Source organism: Cupressus sempervirens, chromosome 3, assembly GCF_028749045.1.
Source record: "Cupressus sempervirens isolate cs-2001-9-10 chromosome 3, ASM2874904v1, whole genome shotgun sequence".
In the NCBI taxonomy this organism is placed as follows: Eukaryota; Viridiplantae; Streptophyta; class Pinopsida; order Cupressales; family Cupressaceae; genus Cupressus; species Cupressus sempervirens.
Window position 1 is genome coordinate 748,936,706 of NC_143120.1, and position 27,483 is coordinate 748,964,188.

Sequence of the window (27,483 nt, forward strand, 5' to 3'; positions counted from 1 at the left end):
TTCAATCCAGATCCCCGATTGGATTCTACAAATGGGAAGTTAATGCCAGTAGGTAAGAAGTGAATGTAACACGGAAATCTTCAGTTGTGCCTGATCTATAAAGGCAATTTCGTGATCTGTTCTCAAGGTCGATTCTTCCTGATTTTCTCTACTACTTCTTGCAGACTTGCAGTGTAAAATCCCTTTGTCTCTGAGCCATGTAATAGCGTGTATCATCTCTTTCAGCCATCAGTGCGAATGTGCATCACCTTGCCTCCCATTGGTGTATTGTTGAGATCAATGATCTGCATACTGTATCTATCTTTGGCCTATTGGATAATACACAAGTGAAATATCCTTTTCCTAGTGTCATTCAGTTGGTCTTTCTAATCTGTATGTGATTATTGATTGATATAAGTCTGAACGTGTATGACTTTTTTATGTTATTCTGGTTTTGTAGTATATATATGGGCAGGAGTGAGTCTGAACACTCTGTTTTGGTGCATCACCACCTTAGATTAGACTAGGTAGATTTGTTTTAACGCTCTCTTTCTCCCTTTCCCTTCTGAGAATCGATAGGTGCGCCCTGATAGTAAGAGGAAGCCGGCCTTCTCTGGAGACTCAACCTCGTAGTTCAAGTCCCACAGCTTGGAGGTTGTTTCCATGTTTCACTAGGTTGTCCTCGCGCATAGGCCTTGGACAAGGGTTCAAACCTAAGTGACAACAGTTTTTGGCACGCCCGGTGGGACAAATATCAGAAGATTTCATGTCTACTGGTGTCAAAAGAAGAAAGAGCTTCTGAGATTAATGCTGAAGAAGTAGTGCTGGCTTCAGTATCCAAGCCTTCAAGAGGCTGATTCATCAAGTACTTGGTGACTTTGAGCATCAACAAATCTGGTTTCAGGCCAAAGTTGCAAAAATTCATGCCCAAAGCTAAAACAAGGGCATCTTCTAGAGGTAATTTTCAATATCAAGAACTCTCACTTTCAAGTCCTAGAAGGAGGGCTAGAGCTTCATTATCACCAGTTAGAGGTGGAGTAACAATCAATATACCTGTGAGATCTGTCTCTACTCCTCCTACTATCCGAACTCAGCCTAGATTGCCATCAGCACTCATCAATAGAACACTTGTTTATATGGCACAGCCAAGAGTTCATCCTTTTGCCACCTTTAATGGTGGAAGTCCTCTGTTGTTAGCCCAAAGACATGATATACCAGTAGCTGCACTAAAAAGCATACCTGATTTTACTGGTGAAACTTCTATTTCCCCCCTAGAGCATATCCAAGAGGTAGCGAATGTCTGCAATATTCATGGTATTATAGAAGATGATGTTGCCGTCAGACTTCTAGCCTCATCTTTAAAAGGAAAAGCATTACAGTGGTATAGAGGCTTAGCTCATGGTTCTATAACTGATTGGGATGGACTAGGAGCAGGATTATGCAAACATTTTGAGGATAAGAGTGACCATTTGTCACTATTAGAGCAGCTGACTACAATAAAAAGAGCCCCCCATGAATGTATGATTGATTTTAATTATATATTCCAAAAGACATGGGATAGAATACCTACTATAGTGACACCTACCCTTGGTAATGCCTTCTTGCATTACCTTAGAGCTTTTAACAATGATATTGCCACTACAATCCAAACTATGGGAGGAGATACATTACCTAATGCTTATGAGACAGCCATAAAAGCTGAGAACATTCTAATACAAGGGGGAAAGTTGGCTTGAAGGCCTCCTATGCCTTTCTTTCCTGATGTTCCCAACCACCAACCAGCAATAGCCCCTCTCCCTACAATCTGTACATCGCAAACCCTTACTCCAGTCCCCCAAGCTTCCATATCCTCAAACAGAATAGATGAACTCAAGGAAATGCTCCAAGGTCTAGTATTGAACACAGATAAAAGAGAAAAGACCCTGGATAAAAAAATTACAAGAGCAGGGGAGGGAGTTAAAGGACCAAGGGAAGAGACTAGAGGATAGTTTCTCTCTAATACAAAAGATGAGTAACAAGGTGGTGGCCTTAGAAAGACAACAAGCCCAAGGTGGCAAGCCTCCCTAATTGCAATATCAGGCTCCAAGTGGTGGTAGGCCTCCTAATCAGTGGAATAGCTCTTTTGATCAAAATAGGCAGAATAGTCATGCTTCTGCTTCAAGCTCAAATCAGAATAGAGCTATAGTCCCTCAAAATAACTTGGCCCAAGACCAAGATTTTTGTCCCTCATGTAACTATTCTTATACCTACTGCCTATGTCAGAAAGCAGAATCTTATTTGGCCCTAACTGTCCAGGAGTCCACAGTAAAGAAATCACACAAAGAAGATCATCCCAAGGAGGCCTCATATGTTCAGAGGTAGGGTGATTGCTCTTTTATGAATCACCAGATGGAGGAACATTGTAATGTAAACCAGGACTCCGTTGCTCATAACACAAGAAGCAAGAAGAGAGCTATGGAACATGCTGCTCCTCCTTCTCCTAAGAAGGCTTCAACTTCAAGTGTTATACCTAACACACAAACAGCAAATGAGCAGACAAACACTTCACAATAGCAAAAGCAAGGTCTGAGAAATAAGGACGCAAGTGATCCTTTTGTTGCCCCATCTCAACCTCTTGTAAGTGCAGCCCCCAAAGTTTCTACCAAAATCCCTAGTGCCCCATTAAGTGTGGTAGAGCAAATGAAGAAGACCAATGTAAACATTTCCATGTGGGATGCTGTTGCTACCATACCAATGCAGAGGAAGATGCTCCAGCAAGAATTGGAAAGGATTGAGCCCAAGGATCAGTCATCTACCATGGAGAGTGCCACTAGTTTAGTACAACCAGCAGGAGATGTGGAGGCAAATAAAAAGGTTAGACCTCCTCCATTTTATGTTTCTCTGATTATAGGGGGCAAATTAGTCCATAATTGCATGATAGATTTGGGGGCTAGCAGCTCAGTAATGCCAAGGTGTGTTGCTGATGCTTTAGGGATGAAATATGAGCCCATTGTTAGGGATGTATTACAACTAGATGGGAGTACTATCAAAATCGTAGGCATCCTTAGAAGTGTGGAAATGGCCCTACATGCATGCCCTGGTTGTACTGTGATTCAAGACATATCTGTTGCTAAGGTTAAGCCCTATTTTGCCATCTGTCTTTCGAGAGACTTCACTGCTCAAATTGGTGGATTCATATCTGCTGATTGGTCTTACATGTCATTTAAGACTAGATATGGGGCCAATGCTTCAATAAGAGCAGAACCTCAAGCCCTTCATCACACTGAGCCCTACACTTCAAACTTCATCAATATGAATTGCCCTATCCTAGAGGTGAACGAAAATAACATAGTAAACGAGCCTGTCACTTCCATAGCAAGGATTCTTGATTTCTTCTTGGATGAGTGGGCAAATACATGTCAGTTTGAACCTATGTCAGAAATCCTTGAGACATGCCTTAGTACATATTGCATAATAGAGAAGGAGGTTCAAGTTCCTGACCTTGTTAAGACTAATGACGACATAAATGGAGTATGGAGTATGTACTTTGATGGATTAAGGAATAGAAATGGATCAGGGGCTGTTGTTATGTTGATCTCTCCTACACAAATAAGATACTACTTCTCTTTTAGGTTCCAATTCAGTTGTACCAATAATGTGGCCGAGTATGAATCCTTGATCCAAGGTCTCCTACTTGCCCAAAAGAGGGGAATTCAAGCCTTGAAAGTATATGGGGACAGCGAGTTGGTAGTGAACCAAGTGAGAAATCAGAATATCACCAAAAATGGCCTGGTCAAGTCTTATAAACATAGAGTCTAGGATTTGCTTGAGGGTTTCAATGCATTTAACATTCAGAGCATTCCTAGGAAAGAAAATAAACATGCTGACAGACTTGCAGCAGTGGGTGCATCTTATGATGTGCCAGGGAATCTTGAGGAAGAAAAGAAATAACAAATAAGGGTAGTGGTGAGGCCTGCTGTTCCTGATAATAATACTCATTGGCAAGTGTTCGAGTCTGATGAGAAAATTGTGAGCTTCTTGCAGAATGAAGCAAAATTTTCAGAGAGAAGTCAGCTAAGACTACAAGATCAATATGGTGATCAGATCATTCATCTCAGTTCCAACAAGCTGCCCAAGGGTCTCATTACCTTGGAGAGCGTCTTTAATCCTAATGATCAAACAAGAGGCAAAGGGATGAATCTAGCTGCAGAAAAGGATGACCATGCCCCAGTTACTATTGCTGATGGAAAATCCCTTAACATGGGGAAGGTATGTTCTAAAGCTGAGCAAGAAGATTTCATTCATCTATGTCAAGAATTTAGTGATGTATTTGCTTGGACATATGATGATTTAAAAGGGTTTGACCCTAGTTTGTTTCAGCATACCATAGATTTAGTTGATAGGGTCAAACCAGTAAGGCAAAAATAGAGGCCAGTGAATCCCAAGATTGAACCTTTAATGAGGAAAGAACTATCCAAACTAATTGAGGCTAACATAATTTTTCCTATCAAACACTCATCATGGGTAGCTAACCTTGTCCCTGTGAGGAAGAAGAATGGAGAAATCAGATTGTGTGTGGACTTTAGGGATCTCAATCAAGCTTCCCTTAAAGATCACCATCCTCTCCCTTCTATGGAGCAAATTCTGTCCAAGGTCAGTGGGTCAAGGAGATTCTCTTTTCTTGATGGGTTTTCTGGTTATAACCAAGTGCTAGTTAAAGAGTCTGATAGATACAAGACAACATTTAATACTAAATGGGGCACCTATGCTTATTGAAAAATGCCATTTGGATTAACAAATGCAGGTGCCACATTCCAAAAGGCAATGGAGGTAGCTTTCAGAAGATTAATTGACAAGTTTGTCTTGGTATAGCTTGATGATATAACTGTGTATTCCAAGAATGTGGAAGATCATCTTGATCATTTGAGACAGGTATTTCTAAGATGTAGAGAGTTTGGGGTATCTCTCAACCCAGCCAAATGTGTCTTTGCTACAAACCAGGGAAAACTATTGGGACACATTGTATCTAAGGATGGATTGACCATCGATCCAGAAAGGACAAAAGCAATACTTGCCCTTCCTCTCCCTAAACACAAGAAAGGGCTACAAAGTTTCCTTGGTAGGATAAATTTTGTAAGAAGGTTTATTCCTAATCTTGCCACCATGGTGAAACCCCTTACAACCATGCTCAAGAAAGATATGGTCTTCTCATGGACCAAGGAGGGGAAGGAGAGTTTTGAAAAGATCAAGGCAGCCATAGCATCAGCCCCTACCCTCATGAACCCAAAATTTGAGGTGAGTCAAGTATCTCTGCTATCTTGACCCAAACAAATGACAAGAATGAGGAGCAGCCCATAACATTCTTTAGTGAAGGGCTTAAGGAATATGAAGATAAGTATAGCTTTGTTGAGAAGCAAGCCCTTGCAGTCATTAGAGCCTTGAAGAAGTTTAGACACCTCTTATCCCATAATAGGATCCATTTGTTGGTGCCCCATGCAAGTGTAAAAGACTTCCTGTTAAACAAAGATGTTAGTGAGAAGAGAGCTGGATGGATCACTAGGGTAATGGAATATGATGTTGACATTCAAATTACCAAATTGGTAAGAGGAAGAGGATTATGTAAAGAAATGTTATCAAATCAGAACTCAGATGAAGAAGTTGCCATGGTGATAGCAGAGCAGCAGGAGGAAAGGTATGCTGATGGTCCAAGGAGCTGGATAAATGACATGAAGAATTTCTTATTAGGGAATGGATACCCTTAGGGATTGGACAGAGCTAAAAGAAGACAATATAGACTACAATCCATTCCCTATGTTATGATTGATGATATCCTATTTAGGAGGGATTTTAATGGGACCCTGTTGAGATGTGTTGAAGAGGATCAGGCTGAAAGGGTGATTAAAGAACTCCATGATGGCGGCCACTTCTCTGCAAGAACAATCACTATGAAGATCATGAGGGATGGATATTATTGGCCATCTCTGTTCCATGATTGTTACAGGTATGTGAGGAAATGTGAGAAATGTGCTTTTTTCTCAGGAAAACAGAGACTTGTAGCTCTTCCTCTTCATCCTATTCAGGTGGATCAACCCTTCACTCAGTGGGGGTTGGATTTTATAGGCCCCATTAATCCTCCATCTAGCGTAGGTCATAAATGGATCTTGGCTGCTACTGATTATTTCACTAGGTGGACAGAGGCAGTTGCCTTGAAGGATGCCACAGAGCCATCAGTTGTTGAATTCCTTGATGGAATTGTATCTAGATTTGGTGCTCCTTCTACTATCATCTCAGATAATGCCAAGTCTTTTGTTGGAACCCAAATTTGTGCATGGGCCATGAATCACAATATCTACCTGAGCACATCATCGAACTACTATCCTCAGGGTAATGGTTTGGCTGAATCTTCCAACAAGAATCTGATCAGAATTATGAAGAGGACAATAGAAGACAATCAGAGGACCTGGCACAAGAAATTAAGGACTGCTCTGTGGGCTATTAGGATAACACCCAAGAGATCTATTGGGAATTCACCTTTTATGCTAGTATATGGTAGGGAAGTTAGACTCCCAATCTCATTGGAGTTCCCATCCTTGGAGTTGGCTCATCAGCTGGAACTGGTTGAAGATGATGCCATGTCAGTAAGAATGGCAGAACTAATTGAGTTGGAAGAAAAGAGAAACAAAGCCATGAAAACTCTAGAGATTCACCAGCAACAGATGAAGAGGAATTTTGACAAGAAGGCAAGGGCCAGAATCTTTAGAGAGGGAGATTTAGTTCTCAAGTGGGACTCAGACAGAGCAAAACTAGGAAGGCACTCCAAATTTGACCCATTATGGAGTGGCCCTTATCTGATTTCCAGTTGCAAACAGGCCAACGCATTCCAACTAAGCAGGCCAAGTGGTGAAGTTCTACCCATTCCAGTCAATGGGATCTATCTGAAGCCCTGTTTATGAAGGGTTGTGAATCCATGTACATAGTTAATCTAGTTGCTTCCTGCTTGTTTTTGTTTTGCAATAAGTGCACGAGCACATGGCTCTCTTCGTGAGTCATTTTTGACATGTCTCACACTACTGAGGAGGTCCTATTTTTTTTTGTTTCCAATCATAGAAGCAGAGCTAGAACCTTAAGGGTTTTTAATGTTTTGATTTCCTCTTTTAAGGTTAAGGGTTCTTGCAGCTCACAGTTTTGTGCCTTCTAGGTCCTCTTTCGACTCCATAGCCCAATGGATCATTCTCAGGCACTGGTCATGCATTGAGTAGGTTCATGCCCCCTGCAAGTCGCCAGAAGTGTTACCTTTGGTTTTACCACCAAAGATTTAAATTCAAATCCGTGGCCTGTTCAACGGTTAGCCTAAAAAAATGTTGTTTTAATGCCCTGACCTGCCAAAGTTTCTCTCCGTCAGATTTTAGATGGATCGATGATCGGCGTGATCTCGTCATCGAAAGTTGCACGGGAGATAGTATCAGTGACATAGTGCCCAACCGACACGTGTTTGGTGGGCTCGGCAGGTGGGCTACAACGGAGGACGGGTTGAGAAAGTTTTTCGGTGCCGCAGACGCTATGGCGCTATCGCACGCCAACCAGAAAATCTCCATGGCGACATAGCACTCGGTGAAGATGCTCACGTCGGTGGGCGGGTCACGTTGCTGAAAAATGTTGCGACGATCGGGTAAAGTTTGGCAGGCCGAAGAAAATAAACAGCGAGAACTTCAGACAAAATATTGGGCCCCATTACGTACCTCATCTGCCCAGTTGGCAGAGCCCGTGCCATGACAGCGAATCAAAAGGAACCATGCACAGATAGGGACATGTCATCGGTTGGGTGCTATGGAAATTTAACCTCGATTTTCCCATAGCAACATGGCGCCTGCTCGACACGTGGTCACCCTGTGAGGCCAAGTCGCAAGATTGCCTGGTGGTGTTCCACTGGGCCAGTAAGGAACTGTCACGTGTAACCAGGATGGAGTCTCTATCAGTACGGTTGGCAAAGTCAAGGTTTGCAATCTCCACAGTCAGATTTGATTGCATCAATGGATGGCGCCATCTCGCTATGGCAGAGATGCGTAGATATTATCATGGCGACATAGCGCCCATCCGCTGCGTGGGCATTCTATGGATCAAGTCTTGGGTTCACCAATCAGATGATGCCATGTGTATATGTCAGGACACGGCAACCATGGGCCCAGTAGTTTTCAGGAGGGACGGCGAGTGAAGTACGATGTCACTTTGATCGTCAGATCTGCAAAGATCTACGGCTGGCGCTATCTCGCCATCGAGAATTGCTTGAACTTTAGCATCAACGACATAGCGCCCGTGCGCCATGTGTCCTAGCGGGGCTACATTTCATGCCATCAAAAGCAGTTAGGGTGAGGTGACTGACAAACCAACAGGAGGACACCACGTATTAGTGGGCCCGGCAAATCAATAGGAACAGAGGGTTATGGAAGGTCAAGTTCATGACCGTCGGATGAGAAAAGATCAACGGTAGGCGCCATGTCACCTTAGTGAAGCTGCAAGATTTTTACCATGGCAACATCGTGCCCAATTGACACGTGTCAGTGGGGTCAAGTCTTGCCAGATGCATCATTGAGGTGGCACCGATTCGGATGGGGCCCAGTCACAGGAAAGAGAGTCCACGGGGAATCAGAAACAACCACGTGTGCCGAGTCAGAACACAGATATGTCGAGGGGCCAAATTTCTTGATACGACCAGTGCATTAAGGGGTGGATTCTCCACCATTAGATCTGCAGAAATCTAGGGTTGGCGCTATCTCTCCATGGAGGAACTGCACAGATTTTATAATGGCAAGTTAGCGCTCGAAAGACACGTGTCCTCGTGGGTCCAATTTTCGACGTGGCAATTAGCTAATGGCCAGCGGTTAGATAGTAAGGTGGCGCAGTTAGTTCGATGAAGGCAGTCAACCGCGAAAGGACTCTCCAAGTGGCAAAACAAGGGATTACAGTTGGCCCGCGTGGCCTAGTCGGCATATAAGAAATCGGGTCGACTAATAGGCCAGTTTGATTCATGAACCAAGATATAGAGGTGATCGACGTATCTTGCGATCTGATCTTTACGATCATTTCTGACCTACTAGGAATGAATGCAGGACATAAGGACACTCCACCCATCCAGTCGATCCATCTACCATGTCAGGGAATGTTGTGGCACCGTTTCTATCTTCTCCAGGCTCTTCTCAGAAAGAAATGAGATTTCTCGGTATGTAGGCCAAGATTTCAATCCAGATCCTCGATTGGATTCTCAAGATGGGAAGTTAATGCCAGTAAATATAACGCGGAAATCTTTAGTTGTGCCTGATCTATAAAGGAAATTTCATGATCTTTTCTCAAGGTCGATTCTTCCTAATTTTCTCTGCTACTACTTGCAGACTTGCAGTGTAAAATCCCTTTGTCTCTGAGCCATGTAATAGCCTGTATCATCTCTTTCAGCCATCAGTGCGAATGTGCATCACCTTGCCTCCCATTGGTGTATTTTTGAGATCAATGATCTGCATACTGTATCTATCTTTGGCCTATTGGATAATACACAAGTGAAATCTCCTTTTCCTAGTGTCATTCGGTTGGTCTTTCTGATCTGTATGTGATTATTGATTGATATAAGTCTGAACGTGTATGACTTTTGTATGTTATTCTGGTTTTGTAGTATATATATGGGCAGGAGTGAGTCTGAACACTTTGTTTTGGTGCATCACCGCCTTAGATTAGAATAGGTAGATTTTCTTTAACGCTCTCTTTCTCCCTTTCCCTTCTGAGAATCGATAGGTCTGCCTTGACAGTAAGAGGAAGCCGGCCTTCTCCGAAGACTCAACATCGTAGTTCAAGTCCCACAGCTTGGAGGTTGTTTCCATGTTTCACTAGGTTGTCCTCGCGCATAGGCCTTGGACAAGGGTGCAAACCTAAGTGACAACAACTTCTTCCTCAATCTTCCTTGAATTCATCGCAAAATGGTTTACCTTGAATTCTGTGCCACAATCTCATCATAATTATCTTCCAAACCCTTTAAATAATTCAAGAAAACAAAATAGTAGGCTTAGATTCATGAAATGTATGATTTAACATGACTACTAGTACTCGACAACAATATGCTATCAATCAGCTTCCATATTGTTCTTCCACTCAATCAATACTAGTTAACTTGGCACACTCTAAAGTTTATTGATGCTTGACATCAACTAAACTTTACCTGGCTTACGTAATGTTTACTTGACATAAATTTTATCTTCACTTTTCTTGGCTCCAACCATTTTTTTGCTTAGCTTGCACTAACTTTTCTTGACACCTACTATGCACTTGGTCAAGCTTAACAAACATAATTTTTCTTACTTGTTCTTTTAGACTTAATCAATGTATCCAACCTTTGCATCCTTAAGTATATAAACAATACACTATATCATTACTATCTTAACTGATCTTTCTACTTCTTTTTCATATCATAACTCAACCTTTCCTCTAGGTGCTCTTGTTATCTCATTTGATCAAATCCTCTTCATAATATAAAATGATAGTACTCAAATCAACTAAGCAATTATCTTACTAGCAAGTAGCAGCTTTGACATTAGTGAAAAAATAATGATTGAAATGCATCCTTATACTTCTATCAATATTTTCTCAATAACCTCCCTCTTTGGCATTGATGGAAAACCAATACCAACAATAATACCAAAAAGAAAATAATTCCTTATATTGCAATCTCTCCGTCTATTAGCAGCTTTCATCTTTTGTATAGGCTATAAAATTATGTTTTAATCAATAGACAATCAAATCTTCCTTATTACTCCCTTCATTTGTCATCTTATAGGACTTCTCCTTCCAAATTTCTTTGATCACTCCCTCTTTATGATATTCTAGTATCTATATCTCTATCTACTATCTTCTTATATCTCCCTTAGTACTTTCTCCCTCTTACTAGGTAGACATATTTATTTTTTTAATTTATTCCTCAATAGGGAATATATCTCCCTCTTTAGTGAACATTAGGTATACTATCTCCCTCTTTGACAATAATGGAAAAGACTTGTCATCTCAACATGTAGATGTTAACAATTTCAATTTCTCCCTCTATCACCTAACTTGTGATTGTAAATCTTCTAATTCAGTTTCTTCATTACTCTAGGTAGCCCCTAAAGTGATATCCACTACATCAAGCTGTAAGCTAAAAAATTTAGCTTGGTTGATTTAGGGCACTACTCATGCTTCTTAAGTAGCTTTAGATAGGGGTATTACCTGCAATTTATCTCATAGATACTCATGAACATCTTTAGGTAAAGATTTTGTGAAGATATCAACTATCTACTCTTTTGTATTCACATATTCTATCCTCCTTTGTCTTGACCCAACTCTCTCAAGTAATGATACTTGATTGCAATGTGCTTAGTATTTGTGTGCATCACAAGGTTCTTTGATATATTTATAGTACTTTTATTATCACAATAGAGTAGCATAGGTTCAGTGATTTCCTCCTTCATACCTTTGAGTAGTTGTTTGATCCATACAATCTTTGTTCTATTTACCACAAAAACCACATATTTAGCTTTAGTAGTAGATTGAGATATGTAATTTGTTTCTTGTAGGTCCAAGTGACCAACCTCTTTCCTAAGAAAAATTCTCCTCCACTTTTACTCTTTCTTTCATCAATGTTTTTAGCCCAATTAGCATCAATGTAGACTCTCAACTCAATTTTTTCATTTTTCTTGTAGTATAGGCCATAGTCTCATGTTTCTTTCATATATCTCATAATTCTCTTAATGACCATCAAATGATTCTCCTTAGGATTAGAAGAGAATCTTGCAATAATCACAATAGATAATGCAATATTAGGTTTTCCATGTACTACATATTGCAATTTTCAATCATAGACCTGTACAATGTTTGATTTAGATAAGTGGAATCATCATTCTTTGACAACTTGTGTCGTGTCACCATCTAACTAGTTTTGAATATTCTAATCTAAAAGTTTCCAATATTTCCTTCACATAATTAGATTGAGTGATGTATCTACCATATTTCATCTGATATACTTGCAAACTAACGAAGAACTTGATCTCTCCAAACATAGACATCTCAAATTCTTGCTTCATTTCATTTGCAAATGCCTTACATTATCCATCTTGACCTCCAAATATGATATCATCAACAAAAACCTCAGATAGTAAAATACCTTTACCTCCTTCTATCTTCAAGTATAGATTGGTGTTATCATCAGTCCTCTTAATTCCAATCTTCACAAGATAGTTGTGAAGCCTTTCATAACATGCTCTTGGGGCTTACTTTAAACCATATAATGCTTTGTGTAATCTACATACCATGTTCTTTTTGTTAGCATCAAAAAATCCTTTTGAATGTTCTATGTGAACCTCTTCTTCTAATATACTATTCAAAAATGCTGACTTCACATCCATTTGATAAACTTTGAAACCTTTGTATGTAGAGTAAGCAAGAAAAGTTCTTACTCCTTTCAATCTTGCAACATGGGAAAATTTTCTCCATAGTCTATCCCTTCTTATTGTGCATACCCCTTGCAAACTAATCTTGGCTTATTTCTTGTGACTTCACCATTTTCATATAACTTGTTTTTGTACAAGACTTGGTTCCAATCACATTCTTATCCATTGTTCTGGGAACTAGAGTCCATTTCTTGTTCTTCTCAATTTTCTCAATCTCTTCTTTCATGGCTTTACTCCAGTCCTCATTTTCCAAGACATCTTTCACTGTCTTATGTTCATGCATGCTTAGTAAACAGGTATCACTTCTCAGCCTGTTCCTTGTCATTGGTCTAGCATCTCTATCTTCAATAATTTGTTTAGTAGGGTGATGACTTTTGACATATTTTGACTATCTTGGTTCTGCTCTACCTTCCTCATTAGATCTTTCAACTTTTGAATCACTATGTACTTCTCAATTGGGCAATTCAACATATCTTTCATGTACACTAATTCTAGAATCAAAATGTGCTTCAACTTCAATCTGCAACTCAGTTCCTAATTATAGCTTAGTTCCTGAATGCAACTTGACATTCATTGTAAGTAACTTGACAGTCATTGAAACTTGCTATTGATTTGCAATATCTTCATCAATAGAGATACCTTCATAAAATTATACAAAACATTTTTATTCCTCTAGTTCTTTCATAGGTTTAGCCTCATGTACCTCTGTATATTCACCAAACTTCACATTTGCACTTTCCACAACTTTTTTAGTGTTAGTATTTAAACATTTATATGCTTTACTTCTTGTGGAATAGCCAAGGAATATACCTTCTTCACTTTTAGCATCTAATTTACCATTCCTAAAATCCTTAAGAATGTAGCACTTGCTTCCAAAAACCTTAAAATATTTTACATTGGGTGATTATCCATACCATAATTGAAATGGTGTTGAATGAGTACCTTTCTTGACTTGCACATGGTTCAAGGTATAGAAATATGTACTTACAACCTCTCTCTAGTATTTAAAAACAAAATTCTTCTCCATTATGAGTGTCCTAGCACAATCCATTATAGATCTATTCCTCCTTTCAACAATTCTATTTTGTGGAGGGGTCCTAGGTGTAGATGTTTGTCTTTTGATTCCTCTGTCATTATAGAACACCTCAAACTCATTTGATGTAAATTCTCCATCTCTATCAAATCTTAGATATTTTAGGATTTTATCTATTTCCTTTTCAACTCTAGCTAAGTACCACTTAAACATTTGGAAAGCATTAGATTTCTATTTTAGAAACATAATTGTCATCATCCTAGAATAATCATCAACAAATAGGATAATGTACTTGTCACCCTTGTAGCTTTGCACATTAATTGGTCGACACAAGTCAGTATGAACAATCTCATGAATTTCTTTAGAGGTGTGAATATTACTCTTACAACTAGATTTTTTCATCTTACCTAATCGACATTGTTTGCAAATTATATTTTAAAGTTTCTTCAATTTAGGAAAACCTCTAACTCTTTTCATGTTATTGATACTCACTAAGTTATCAAAGTTAACATAACATAACCTCTTGTGCCATAACCACACATCATCAAATTCTACAACAAGACAAGTAGCATCATTCATATCAAGATAAAATAGATTACCTCTAGTTTGATCACCTTTCCCAATTAGTTTCCCATCAGTATCATAGATCTTAGCTATCTTGTTCTCAAACTCAACTCTACAACTCGAACTATTTAGCTATGACACACTTAACAAATTATAGTTAAATCCTTTAACATAATAAGCATTGTCACACATAATATTTTTTGTGATTTTGATAAATCCTTTTCCTTTTATCAGACAAGGTACATCATTACCTAACCTTAAACTATTTCCATCATAATAATTTAGGGTAATGAACTTACTTTGATCTCCAATCATGTTATATGAACATTGAATATTAATGACCCATCTATCACTCTTGTTCACATAAGATACCAGTGCAGTTGCCTCATCCTCATTAAATTCATCCTTCATTGCAACTTACACCACTTCATCATCATGGTCATCAAATTCATCTTTGATTTCCTCATCTATAATGTAATAGGACTTCTTGCCTTTATCTTTGTAATCTTTACTGTCCTCATCTCTTCTAATTCTATATTTGTCTTTACCTCCATTGCTCTTCTTTTGTAGACATCTAGCAACAATATGACCAACCTCATTGCAAATAAAACACAAGATAGGTAACTTACCTTTGAATTTTCCTTTGCCTCTATGAAATCTCCTTGCTAGTAGTGCTTCAAGATATTCTACATCCTCCTTTCTAGAAACATATTTGAGATTTTTCTTCTACTCCTTAGATTCCTTTAGTGAAAAATTAGCGTTGAAAGTAGACTCAACATTGTTAGATTTGAATTTATCAAAATTAGAGACCTCAAAGGAAGTGAGCCTACCTACCAAACCTTCAACAACCAGATTAGAACCTGATATGCATCTTAGTTCTTATATGGCAGAAACTTTAATAGCATAGATGGGCAACACTATTCTCAATAATTTTCTTAATACAATATCATAATTTATCTTACTAGTAGCTCCTCTTATAGTATTAACATCTTTTATTGTAGAGAAATACTAAGCAACATTCTCACCTTCTTATTCTTAACTTGACAAAAACTAAAGTTTATTGATGCTCAACATCAACTAAAATTTACTTAGCTTACAATATGTTCACTTAGAATACACTAAATCTTCACTTTTCTTGCCTCTAACTGATTTTCTACTTGACTTTCACCAACTTTTCTTAGCACCTACTATGCACTCGATCAAGCACGAAAGACACAATTCTTTTTACTTGTTCTTCTATACTTAATCAATGTATCCAACCTTTGTAGCCTTAAGTAGATAAAAAATTTACTATATCATCATTGTCTTAACTCATCTTTGTACTCCTCTTTCATACCATAACTCAAACTTTCCTCTAGGTTTATTTGTTATCTCATTTGATCAAATCCTCTTCATCAATCAAACAAAGGATAGTACTCAAATCAACTAAGCAATTGTCTTACTAGCAAGTAATAGGTTTGAAATTAGTGACAAAAAAATGATTGAAATAGATACTCATGCTTCTATCAATATTTTCTCAACAAAAGAGAGGGCATATTGGTTTAAGGGTTCTTGTTTCAAGTGTGGAGAAGAAGGACATAGAAATTTTGAATGTACTAATTCTGGAAAGAAGATTAGAGGAAGTAGCAAAAATACATTATCTTGTGAAGAAGTTGTTGAAACACCTAATGAACCTAAAAATAATAAGAACCTAATATTTCAGAGAGTCTTGTGGAATGAAGAAGTTAGTGAAGAACCCATTTTTAGAATAACTTTGTTCAAGATAGTAGTAAGATAATTGGAAAATGTTTCCAAGTAATCTTTGGTAGTGGAAGTTTTGATCATTTTTCCTTTGAAGAGATGGTTGATAAATTATAATTTTTGATATTGAGACATCTTAAACCTTAACATGATTCTTGGATCTAGGAGGAGCATAATTTAGTTGTGAGTGAACAATGCCTTGTTAAATTCAAAATTAGAAATTATCATAATGAAGTCTTGTGGTACATTATGCCTATGAATTGTTGTCATATTCTTTTGGGTAGACCTTGGTAGTATGATAGACAAGCTTTGCATGATGGTAGATTGAATCAATATACTACTTGGGTTGATGGAAAGAAATGCATATTGTTTCCTTTGGTTGAAAAGCTTGAGGAGAGTCCCTATACCATAGTTAGCATGTTTGGTTAATGGAAGATAGTTTGCTAAGGGTACAAAGACAAAATATATATTTTGCTTTGATTCTTAGAAAGATAAGAAACACTATGAATTAGAAAATAAATTTGAGATTAAATCTTCATTGGAATTTTTTTTATAGTGTAAGAAGTATTAGTCACTATACAGATTTGATACATGGAGCTAGTTTTCTAAATAAAGAACCACATAGGCTTAAACCTTTTGAAAATATTGAATTGAATAGCCAAGTGAAATAATTTATTGAGAAAGGTTTGGTTCAAGAAAGTTTGAGACCTTACATAGTATCTGCTATATTAGTACCTAAGAAGAATGAAGAATGTACACTGATTCTAGAGCTATTAACAAGATAACATTGAAGTATAGGTCTACTTTTCCTAGGATGGATGACATGATAAATTGTTTGAGTGGAGTGAAGTATTTTACAAAGATTGATTTGAAAAGTGGATATCATCACATTGGAATTATAGAAGGTTCAGTGAATGGAAAACTATTTTTAAGACTAATGAAGGTTTGTATGAGTGGTTGGTTATGCCTTTTGGTTTTTGGTTTTACTAATGCACCTAGTACTTTTATGAGGCTGTTGAATGAAGTTATGCAGAAATTCTTGGGGAATTTTGTGATTATATATCTTGATGACATTATGATATTAGGTAAAACTAAAGAGGAACACATCAATAATTTCAAATAAGTATTGTAGAGATTGAAAGAGGAGAAATTGCTAATTAACTTGAAGAAACATTTGTTTATGAAGAAAGAGATTGTGTATCTTGGTTTTTTTTATTTCAACTGATGGTTTGAAGATGGATCCTGAAAAGGTAAAATCTATTCTTGAATTTCCTATACCTAAGAATGTTGGAGAAGTTAGATCATTTCATGGATTGGCAAGTTTTTATAGAAAGTTTATCAGAAATTTCAGTTCTATTTATAATGTTGTAACCAAGACCATGAGACGGGATAAAAATAATTTCAAATGGATGCATGGAGCACATAATAGTTCTTAAACATTAAAACAAAGGATTGTAGAATTACATAAAATTTCTTTGCCTAATTTTAGTAAATCTTTTTAGGTCGACTATGATGCTAGTGGAAGTTCTATATTGTTAGGAATAACGTGTTTCAACCTTGGATAATTCCTATTCTTATTATTTGTTTTGTAAATGTATTTTTTGCAAATAATGTAATTAAGTGTGAGTGTACATGTCTAGTTGGCATTTTGATGTGTCACTCCACTTGCATGTTTTAGCATCTTGAATTGTGTGTAAGGAAACCATGACTAAAATAGTTATGACCAATTCCTATGACGCGTAAGAGCTATCTTTGGAAGATTTAATTATTTGTAAGGAAATAATGACTAAAATAGTTATGATGGATTCATATGATGCGTAAGAGCTATTTTTGGAAGTTTCCCTAAAAAAATGGAAAATGCATTATACAAGCACTTTTAGGGCTGTAGATAAAAAGAGTGTGAATAGTGTATTCTTGGCAGCTATTGGATAAGTCTTTTGTGTCTTGAAAGAGCTTGCACTGCAAGTGTGTTGTAACCTTTGAGTTGAAGATAATACATTGTGTAGGTTTTGGAGAGGTGGGGTTATTTTATCGAAAGGTTTTTCCCCTCCGACATATCTTTGTGTTTATTTGTTATTATTTCTCTATCTATTTTCTATATTCATGGTTGACTACAATATTATTGTTTACATAATATTGAATATAAAATTGTAAGGATTTGAAAGAATTTGCACAATACTTTCCTTAAGGGATTAGTGTTGGAAGCTATTACTACACCTAAATTTCCTTACAAGTGGTATCAGAGCTTGATCAACTTTTGATCCTAGTTGTTGGGTAGGGTTTTTGGAGCTAATCTCAAGTTTGAGTGGGAGTTTTGTGCAGAGCATTCTAAATCTTATTTGTAGATTGAGATGGTTAGTTCATCATATTAAAAAATGGAGGTGGAGAAATTTAATGGCAATAATTTTGAGTTGTGGAAACTCAAGATTGAAGACTTGCTTGAAGATCATGATCTATGAGAGGTGACTTCACTTGATGTGAGACCCACAAAAATATCTCAAGTAGATTGGGATCTCAAGGATTGGAAAGCTAAGGGTCTCATTAGACTTTGTCTAGCTAATTCAAGTCTCCTAAATGTTCTTGATGAGAAGACCACAAATAGTTTGTGGACATGGCTTGGGTTTGTGTATCAGGCCAAATCTTTGGTGAACAAGTTGTTCCTGAGGAAGAAGTTGTATTCTCTAGAGGATCTGTTATAGATCATCTAAATGCTTTTAATTTACTAATTACATAGTTGACATCATTTGGTGTCAAGATAGAGGAGGAGGATCGATGTATTACCCTATTATGTTTCTTGTTAGATTCATGGGACCATCTTGTGATGGCTCTTGGAAGTACTTTAGTCACTTTTAGAATGGATGACATGGTGTCTTCACTATTATTTGAGGGGACATGAAGAAAGTCTTTAGATTAAGCTAAGGAAGCTCTTGCTATTTGTGGTAGATCCAATGACAGAGGCAAGCAAAATGATAACAAGTTTGGAAAGGGTAAATCCAAATCCCCTGGAAAATCAAAGACTCTTGGAAAGTCCAAGGCAAAATGCTAGAACTATGATAAGACTGGGCACTTCCGTAAAGATTGTAAAGAGCCAAAGAAAAAGAAGAAGGTCTTAGATTCAAGTTTAGAAAAATCTCAAGAAGATGGTGGGGTAAAAGCACAAACTTGTGTCACCTTTTATAAAGAAACGCGATATTAGAATGTGATAGTTCAACATTAATGACAAAAAAAATGGTATTTGTGTTTAAAATATGAAGATGATGTAAACTAATGAAATGTGTAGAATTGTATGAATTTTATTCCTATAATTTTTATTATTTTTTTGACTAGGAATTTATTCATTTTATTTTATTTTGAAGTCCTTTTTTTAACTATAAAAAATATAGGATGTAGTTCCCGTCAAACAAGTATGTGCAAATCATCTTTTTTTGTTCTAATTTGAAAATATTCTATAGATGACATGTATAGCTAGTGAACAAAAAAAGAAATAATTATTTTTGTTGTATATTTTCTTTGTTATAAGTACTCAAATTTGACCTTGTCAAAATCCAACAGTTTTTCCTCCTGTCAAAACTTCCCTTTCAAATCTATACCTTCTTGAAAAAATATTACATATTCGTGAAGAGGATTCTCTACTCTAGTGATAAATATAATTATTTTATTTTATTGATATGATTTACTATTTTTTTTTCATTTTTTGAGAGAGCATCTTCTGAAATGTTGAAATATCGACTTATAATATTTTGAGATTATAATATATTATAAGTAATCAAAATACTCAAAAATTTATATAATTATGATATTGAATCTAAGATCTATAAAAGGGTATTTTTAGTTTTTGAAAAAAATTGAGTTTTGATAGAGAAATGAGATTTGACCAAAACAGGTTTTTGTATCACAAACAGTGACACAGATCTATGCTTTTACCCGGTGATGCTTTCATTACAGCCTTGGTAGTGCATTCAACTGATGAAGTGTGGTTAATAGACTCAGGAACTACTTTCCACAAGAGCTCTCATCGAAGATGGTTCTCAAAGTATGAAGTTTTTGATGGTGGGAAGGTGTACTTAGGTGATAATTCTCACCTAAAGATAGTTGGATGAGGATGGGTCACTATCAAATTCCTTGATGGACGAGTAAAGGGGATCAATGGGGTAATGCACATCCCTAGTTTGGCATGAAACATATTATCTATAAGTATGCTAAATAATTTAGGTGTGCATGTTTTTTTTTCTAAAGATGGATGTAAGATGATGAGAGCAGCTATGGTACTTTCTAAGGGTACTCGAAGAGGTATTGTGTTTTAGCTTGATGCATGCATTTCTCAGTGCAATAGTTCTTCTATTTCAAAGAAGAGAGCAACTATCACTTCATCCCCACCATCTGAATGAGTAGTAAAAAAGACTATGGTTATTGGTTTTGATGGCAGTGCAACATGTGAACCTAAGGGTGCAAACACATTGGAAGGAAAGCTTCCTCCAGAAAAGAAATTGTTGTGGCATATGAGATTTGGCCATATTGGTGAGAAGGGTCTCAGAACCTTGAAAAACAAGAACCTCATTGATGGGTTAAATGATTGTAATCTCAAGTTTGACTTTTGTGAACATTGTGTCTATGGCAAACAAAATTGTGTTCAATTTAGTTCTAGTTCTCACAAATTTTTTGATGTTTTGGATCTTATTCATTTTGATGTATTTGGTCCTATAAAAGTTCCTTCAATCTCAAAGTCTGCATTTTTTTAATCTTTCATAGATGATTATAGTAGAAGGACATGGATTTATTTCTTGAAAATTAAGACACAAGTCTTTAGTCAGTTCAAGGAATTTAAAGCCCTTGTAGAGAATCAGACTAGTAAGAAGATTAAGTGTGTGAGAACTGACAATGGTGGTGAGTTTTTCTCAGTAGATTTTGAACAGTTCTATAAAGAACAAGGTATCGAGAGGCATAAGACAACTCCTTATTCCCCACAACAAATAGAGTTGCAAAAAGAATGAACATGACACTGATGGAGAAGGCTAGGAGTATGCTTAGTGGAGCTGGTCTTGAACAAAATTTTTGGGCTAAAGCTATGGCCATTGCTTGCTATCTAGTTAATAGATCTCCTACATTAGCTCTTGTTGGTAAGACACCCATGGAGTTGTGGTTTGGTATGAAGTCTTCAATTAGAAATATTTGTGGTTTTGGTTACAAAGCTTATGCACATGTTCCAAAGAAGAAAAGATCTAAGTTGAAAAAAAAAGCTACCAAATATATTTTCATTAGATATGGTGTTGGTATGAAAGGATACAAGCTTTGGGACCTTGTGACTAGTAAGGTGTTGTATAGAAAAAATGTTATTTTTAGAGAGCTAACATCTTCTCCTATTGTACCACAATTAGATGAAAAAGAGACGAAAGAAGATATTGTTCAGTTGCCTCCTACCCATGAGAAGATTGAATAGAAAGACCATGTTGGTCTAATGATGAGGAGAGCTCTAGTAGCTCTAATAGTTTAGAAGAAGAGGGAGAGGAACCTCAACCTTAGCCCTTGAGGAGATCCAAAAGAGTAATAAAGAAGCCAGAAAGGTTTGGTTATTCTATGTTAGATTCCAATTGTACTTTTTCTTTGATTGCTAATACTAATGAGCCTAGATCTCTGAAAGAGGCTTTGGATATGGAAGATGTAGGTTCTTGGATTGAGGCCATGGATGATGAGATGGCTTCATTAGATAAAAAAAAAACTTGGGATCTTGTACCTTTTCCTAAAGGACAAAAACCTATTGGTAGAAAATTGGTGTTCAAGAAGAAATTCTGTGTAGATGGTAGTGTTGAAAGGTACAAAGCTAGATTGGTTATGGAGGGGTATCCACAGGTAGAGGGAATAGATTATGGTGAAACATTCTTTCCTATTACAAAGTTGACATCCATTAGATTTTTGTTATCTCTTGCTGCATCATATGATTTAGAGATAAAAAAAATGGATGTGAAGACAACTTTCCTTTATGGTGATTTGGAGGAAGAGATTTATATGTCATAGCTTGAACACTACATTGTTAAAGGTAAAGAATCTTTGGTTTGTAGATTAGAGAAGTCTCTATATGGTTTGAAACAATCTCCTAGGATGTGGTACCTTAAGTTTGATGCCTTTGTGTTGTCAATTAGATTTGTAAGATCAAAATTAGATCATTGTGTTTACTTCAGTGTTGAAAATGATTGCCTTCTTATTGTTGCATTATATTTTGATGATATGTTGCTATTTGGAAAGGGTAAGGGTATGATTTCTAATTTTAAATCTCATTTTTCAGCATAGTTTGAGATGAAAGATCTTGTGTATGGAAATCAGTAGAGATAGATCTAACATAAAACTTTGGTTGAGTCAGAGTATGTGAAGTTTGTGTTGGAAAGGTTTAGCATGGTAGATTGTAGACCATTGTGTGTTCCTTTTTCTATGGGAACAAAGTTATCTATAGATGATTGTCCAAAATCTCCTAGTGAATTGGAGGACATGAGTAGAATACCTTATGCTAGTGCAGTTGGCAGTCTTATGTATGCTATGGTCTGTAATAGACTAGACATTGCCCAAGTAGTGAGAGTTCTAAGTCAGTTTATGGCTAATCTTAGACGAGTACATTGGGATATAGTTAAGTGAGTATTCAGATATTTGAGGGGTACATTAGATTACTCCATTTGTTATCATGGTAACTGTTCTAGAGCTTTGCATTTAGTTTGAATTCATAGGTATATGGATTCATATTGGGTAGGTGATATTGATAGCAAGATATCCACCAGTGCTTATGTGTTCACTATGTTTGGTGGTGCCATTAGTTGGATAAGTAAGAGACAACTTGTGGTTTCTTTGTCCACTATAGAAGCTGAGTACATGGCTGCTACTCATGCTTGTAAGGAAGCTATTTGGATTAGGAAATTGTGTTCTACTATTGGTGTTGATGTAGGAAAGATTACTATTTGTTGCAATAGTCAGAGTGCTATTTGCTTTGCAAAGAATCCAACTTTCCATGCCAGAATGAAGCACATTGATGTGTAGTTTCACTTTGTGAGAGATATGGTGGAAGCAGGAAAGGTAAATTTGGAGAAGGTAGATACTATAAAGAATGTTTTAGATGCATTGACAAAACTAGTGAGCACAAAGAAGTTTAGATGGTGTTTGAATCTATGGGCTTTTGACCTAGAGCAGTTAGTTCCTGTTATGTTCCTATTGCTCTTAAGAGGTGTTCAACAAGTGGGAGAATGTTATGAATAAGGTGTCTCAACCTCGGATAATTCCTATTCTTATTATTTGTTTTGTAAATGTATTTTTTTACAAATAATGTAATTAAGTGTGAGTGTACATGTCTAGTTGGCATGTTGATGTGTCACTCCACTTGCATGTGTCAACATCTTGAATTGTGTGTAAGGAAATCATGATTGAAATAGTTATGATAGATTCCTATAATGTGTAAGAGCTATCTTTGGAAGATTTAATTATGTGTAAGGAAATTCTGACTAAAACGGTTATGATGGATTCCTATGATGCATAAGAGCTATTTTTGTAAGTTGCCCTAAAAAAATGGAAAGTGCATTATATAAGAACTTTTAGGGGTGTAGATAAAAAAGTGTGAATAGTGTATTCTTGGTAGCTACTGGATAAGTCTTCTGTGTCCTAAAAGAGCTTGCACTACAAGTGTGTTGTAACCTTTGAGTTGAAGATAATACATTGTGTAGGTTTTGGAGGGGTGGAGTTGTTTTATCAAAAGGTTTTTCCCCACTAGCATATCTTTGTGTTGATGTTTTATTATTTCTCTATCTATTTTCTATATTCATGGTTGACTACAATATTATTATTTACATAATATCAAATATGAAATTGTAAGGATTTGAAAGAATTTGCACAATAATTTCCTTAAGGGATTAGTGTAGGAAGCTATTTCCACACTTGAGTTTCCTTACATATATGAGGTGTTTTGAGTTAAGAAGGATGACCTATAGCTTTCTTTAGTGAAAAATTGAATAATGCTAAGAGGAAATATTTATTTTATGAGTAAGAATTCTATGCTAGTTTCTAGCTTTGAAGAAATGGAGACATTATTTGATTCCTAAATATTTTGTGTTGTCACTGACTAGAAATATTTGAAGTATTTGGGAAGTTAGAATAAGATGAATTAGAGACACATGAAGTGGATTGAGTATTTATAGAATTTTTCCTTTCCATTCTGTTGCTTATGTTTTCACTTCATGCTTTTCTAAATATGTTTTATTGTGATTGTTCTTGGTTCCTTTTGTGCAAATTAGGGTTTTGTATTTTTAATTTTTTTTTTGTTAACCCTAATTAGTTATTTGCAAAATTGTTGCCCTAAGAAAGTTTAGGTTATATGCTTCTTCCTTATAATCAAGTAGGAAAATCATTTTGAAAGTCCCCTTTCTGGAACCTTTTGATATATTACTCATTTTGTTCCCTAAAGTTCCCAAAATATTGTTTATCATAAGATCCTTTTAAACTCTATGGTTGTTGCTATGTCATTATGAGAAATCATTAAGTTTTTACAGGTAGCAACATAACAACCATTGCAAAAAGGAAACATGGCGGGACCAACTCCAAAGATGGATGTCAAGATTTTAATTGCCTCTAATAAGCCACATCAACATGTTAGAATGTAAAAAATTTTAGACTTAATTAAAGATATATCCAACAAGAAAGCATTTTTAATTCACACTGTCATATTTCCTTGAAATCAACAGTGGTTGCTATGTCACTACCAAAAGTTGTAAGAACTTTACTCATTGCAACATGGCGATCTCTCATGAAAAGATATTACAATAGGGGCTGATTTAAAAAAAGTGGCACCAAAAAGGTTACTTGTCATAAATAACTAGGTTAGTACAACATGATGATGTGATGTCATATGCCAATATGGAATGTACTTTTTGGTTTGTGTCATCAGATCTCTCCCATATCAATGGTGGTTGCTATGTCCTTATGGAAATTTGCTTGGTCTTTAGTGCTCATGACATGGCCACCAAAGGAAAGATAGGAGAATCCACCAAATTTGCAATGAAATAATCATGAAGCGTTCATCATTTGATCAAGGAAACATCAACAATGGTTGCTATGTTTCTATAAGAGGTTGCTTGATGTTTATGCTTAGTGACATAAGGAGAGTGCAACACTTGTCCAAAAGTGCTAGTGGGTCTAGTATAACTTGCCAAAAATGAAAGGAAAGGCCAATGTGGAGAGTTTTAATCAGGTTGACTGCCAACATGGAGGATTGAAACTGAGTCATTAATGGTTTTAGTCCTTAATCATTGGATTTTTAAAAATTGATGGCTTGTTTTTACAATTAGAAGGTGGTGCCACCCTATTTTCCTTATGATCCATTTATGAAGAATAAGGCTCCCCGAATGAAGTAAAACCAGAGATATATTGTAAGATTTTATAAATTTATCTCTATGCAAACAAATTTCAAGATTTTAGAGAGCCAAGAACTTATTGAAGGATTGTTATTGCGTAGTTGAATTGGAAAAGAGTTTCTGGTATCCATTGTTTGATTGTAGAACTTCGAAAAAGGAACAGTAGAGAGCCAAGTAAGTAACCTTAATCCATCTTATACTTCAAAGAATTCTAGTATTTTGTGCTTTTATCAAACATGCCTCCAAAGAAGGGTTTCTTCGAAAAAGTAGAATATGCTAGTAGGAACATTCATGATGATTTTTTGGAACAACTAACTGAATCCACAAATAAATTAGCCCAAATTAAAAAGATAATCCTTGTGAACCCTAGGCTTAAAATTTTAGATGGTTTATATGATAAAGGGAATTGGTTTAGGGATGCTATTACTTCCAAAATAGGACTCCAACTTTTTAGGAAATGGTTCTTAGAGAGGAAATTGTTTTCTCCCCATGGGAATTTTTGGAATTTTAATTTGGGTAAGCTAGTAGTCCTTGGGATCTTCATGGACTCAAACATACTTATAGCCATAGCTAAAAATTATGACCCCATAGCCAGGATAGTAAGGAAAGTAGATGTGGAACCTTTGATAAGGATTAATGTTGAAGAAATCTGAGAGGTTTTTGGTTTGGAGCCACCCACATACTATCATGAGGCTATTGACTTGTCAAGATTTGAGAAAGAATATTTGTCTAAGAATGATTAGATTAGGTAGGGTGCATTGAGAGAGCACTTGGCTACCATTGAAAATTTGACTTTTGTTATAGTAGCAATTAAGGAACCCTTCAAGAAGCAATTTTTCATTGCTGATGCACATGTTATTGTTTAAAGAGGTTACCTACTTTGAAAAGGAGATGGTTTTAAAAAGAGAATATGAAGGAGAAGCTCTACTAGTCTAGCAGAGGAGACCAAATTTTTTAGATTTGATAGGTATTTCACGTCCAAGTTGAGAAGCCTCATATTGAGGGACAATCCCAAAATCCCCAAGGTACTGCTAGATTTTATCAAGCCTATGCACAATCCTTCTAGTTTAAAAGTATCCCACAACTGGGTTGATATTATACCTTACCCTATTTCTACAATTTTTAGGGTTTATGGTTTCTAAGGGAGTCCCCATGTACTGGCCTACCAAGGACCTTTGAAGGTAGGGATAGCTGAAATACTATGGTAGATAAGGGGATTAGAAGAAGCACAAGTGGCTGGTAGATCTAGGGGCTCAATTTTCCCCACTTGTACTGTGGCTCACCAATTCATAATCACTAAGGGTGGTTGGGTGTTCTTGTATAAATTCTTGGACCAATATAAAATGGCTGTATCCCATGCCCATTTTTGTGATATTGCGGGATTTTTTAATGTATTCAGAAGAAGGGCTAAGACTAGTTCAAAAGAGCATCAACCCTACTTCCCTGAAGATATAATAAGGAATGAGTTATCTTTGCAAGAGCAAGAGATAAAAAAGGAGAAGTGGAGGCTTTATTCCAGCATTTTGGAATTCATTAATTGTTTTGATAATAAGTAAAAACCTCTAGATGATGAAAAAATAGAGACAGATAAATTGAATAAATTGATGACTACTTTTCCTGAGATTATGGAAGTCATGAATGAAAAGAAGTTATTCTTTATTAATTCTTTTCCTAATAAGGCCCAAGAGGTCATGAGAAGGTTGTCTTTCACCCCTGTAGTAGGATCAGGGCAATTAGTTGTTCAGAAAAGACCTGATAATAATATAACTCAAAGTAAAAGGGCCACATTAGATAAATGAAAAAAAATAATAGAATCAATCACTGATATTCTAGAGGAGAGACTTAATGAGCCTATGCCCAAGAGGTAAAGGATAGAAAAGGAACAAGTGCCTCAAATGGAGGAGTATTCACCCACTCAATCCCCATTACACATAGGAGATGAACAAATCACTAAAGAGCAAGTGGAACAATTGGGATCCCAAGGGGGAATTTTCATTACCACATCAGAATTGGAAGAAGGAAATCCTCAAGAACCTCCAATGCCAAGCCTTGAGTTGACTATTGTAGATTACAAAGGAAGGGAGTTGGACCTGATTGTAGAACAAGCGAGCAATGAGTCCATTTCTGATAAAATTTTTGTTAAGTCCAGAGCCTTCTATCAGTTTGTTTGGAGAAAATACATTGAATTGTTTGAAGAAAGATGTAGTAAATTAAAAATAGAGCATCTTGAGATGGAGGAGGTAGATATAATGAACCAAATAAATGAAGAAATGATGCAAGAGTTTAAAAGCTTGAAATGATAAATTCATCTAGGGTTTTGCTATTGCCCAATTGGGATATTGCAGAT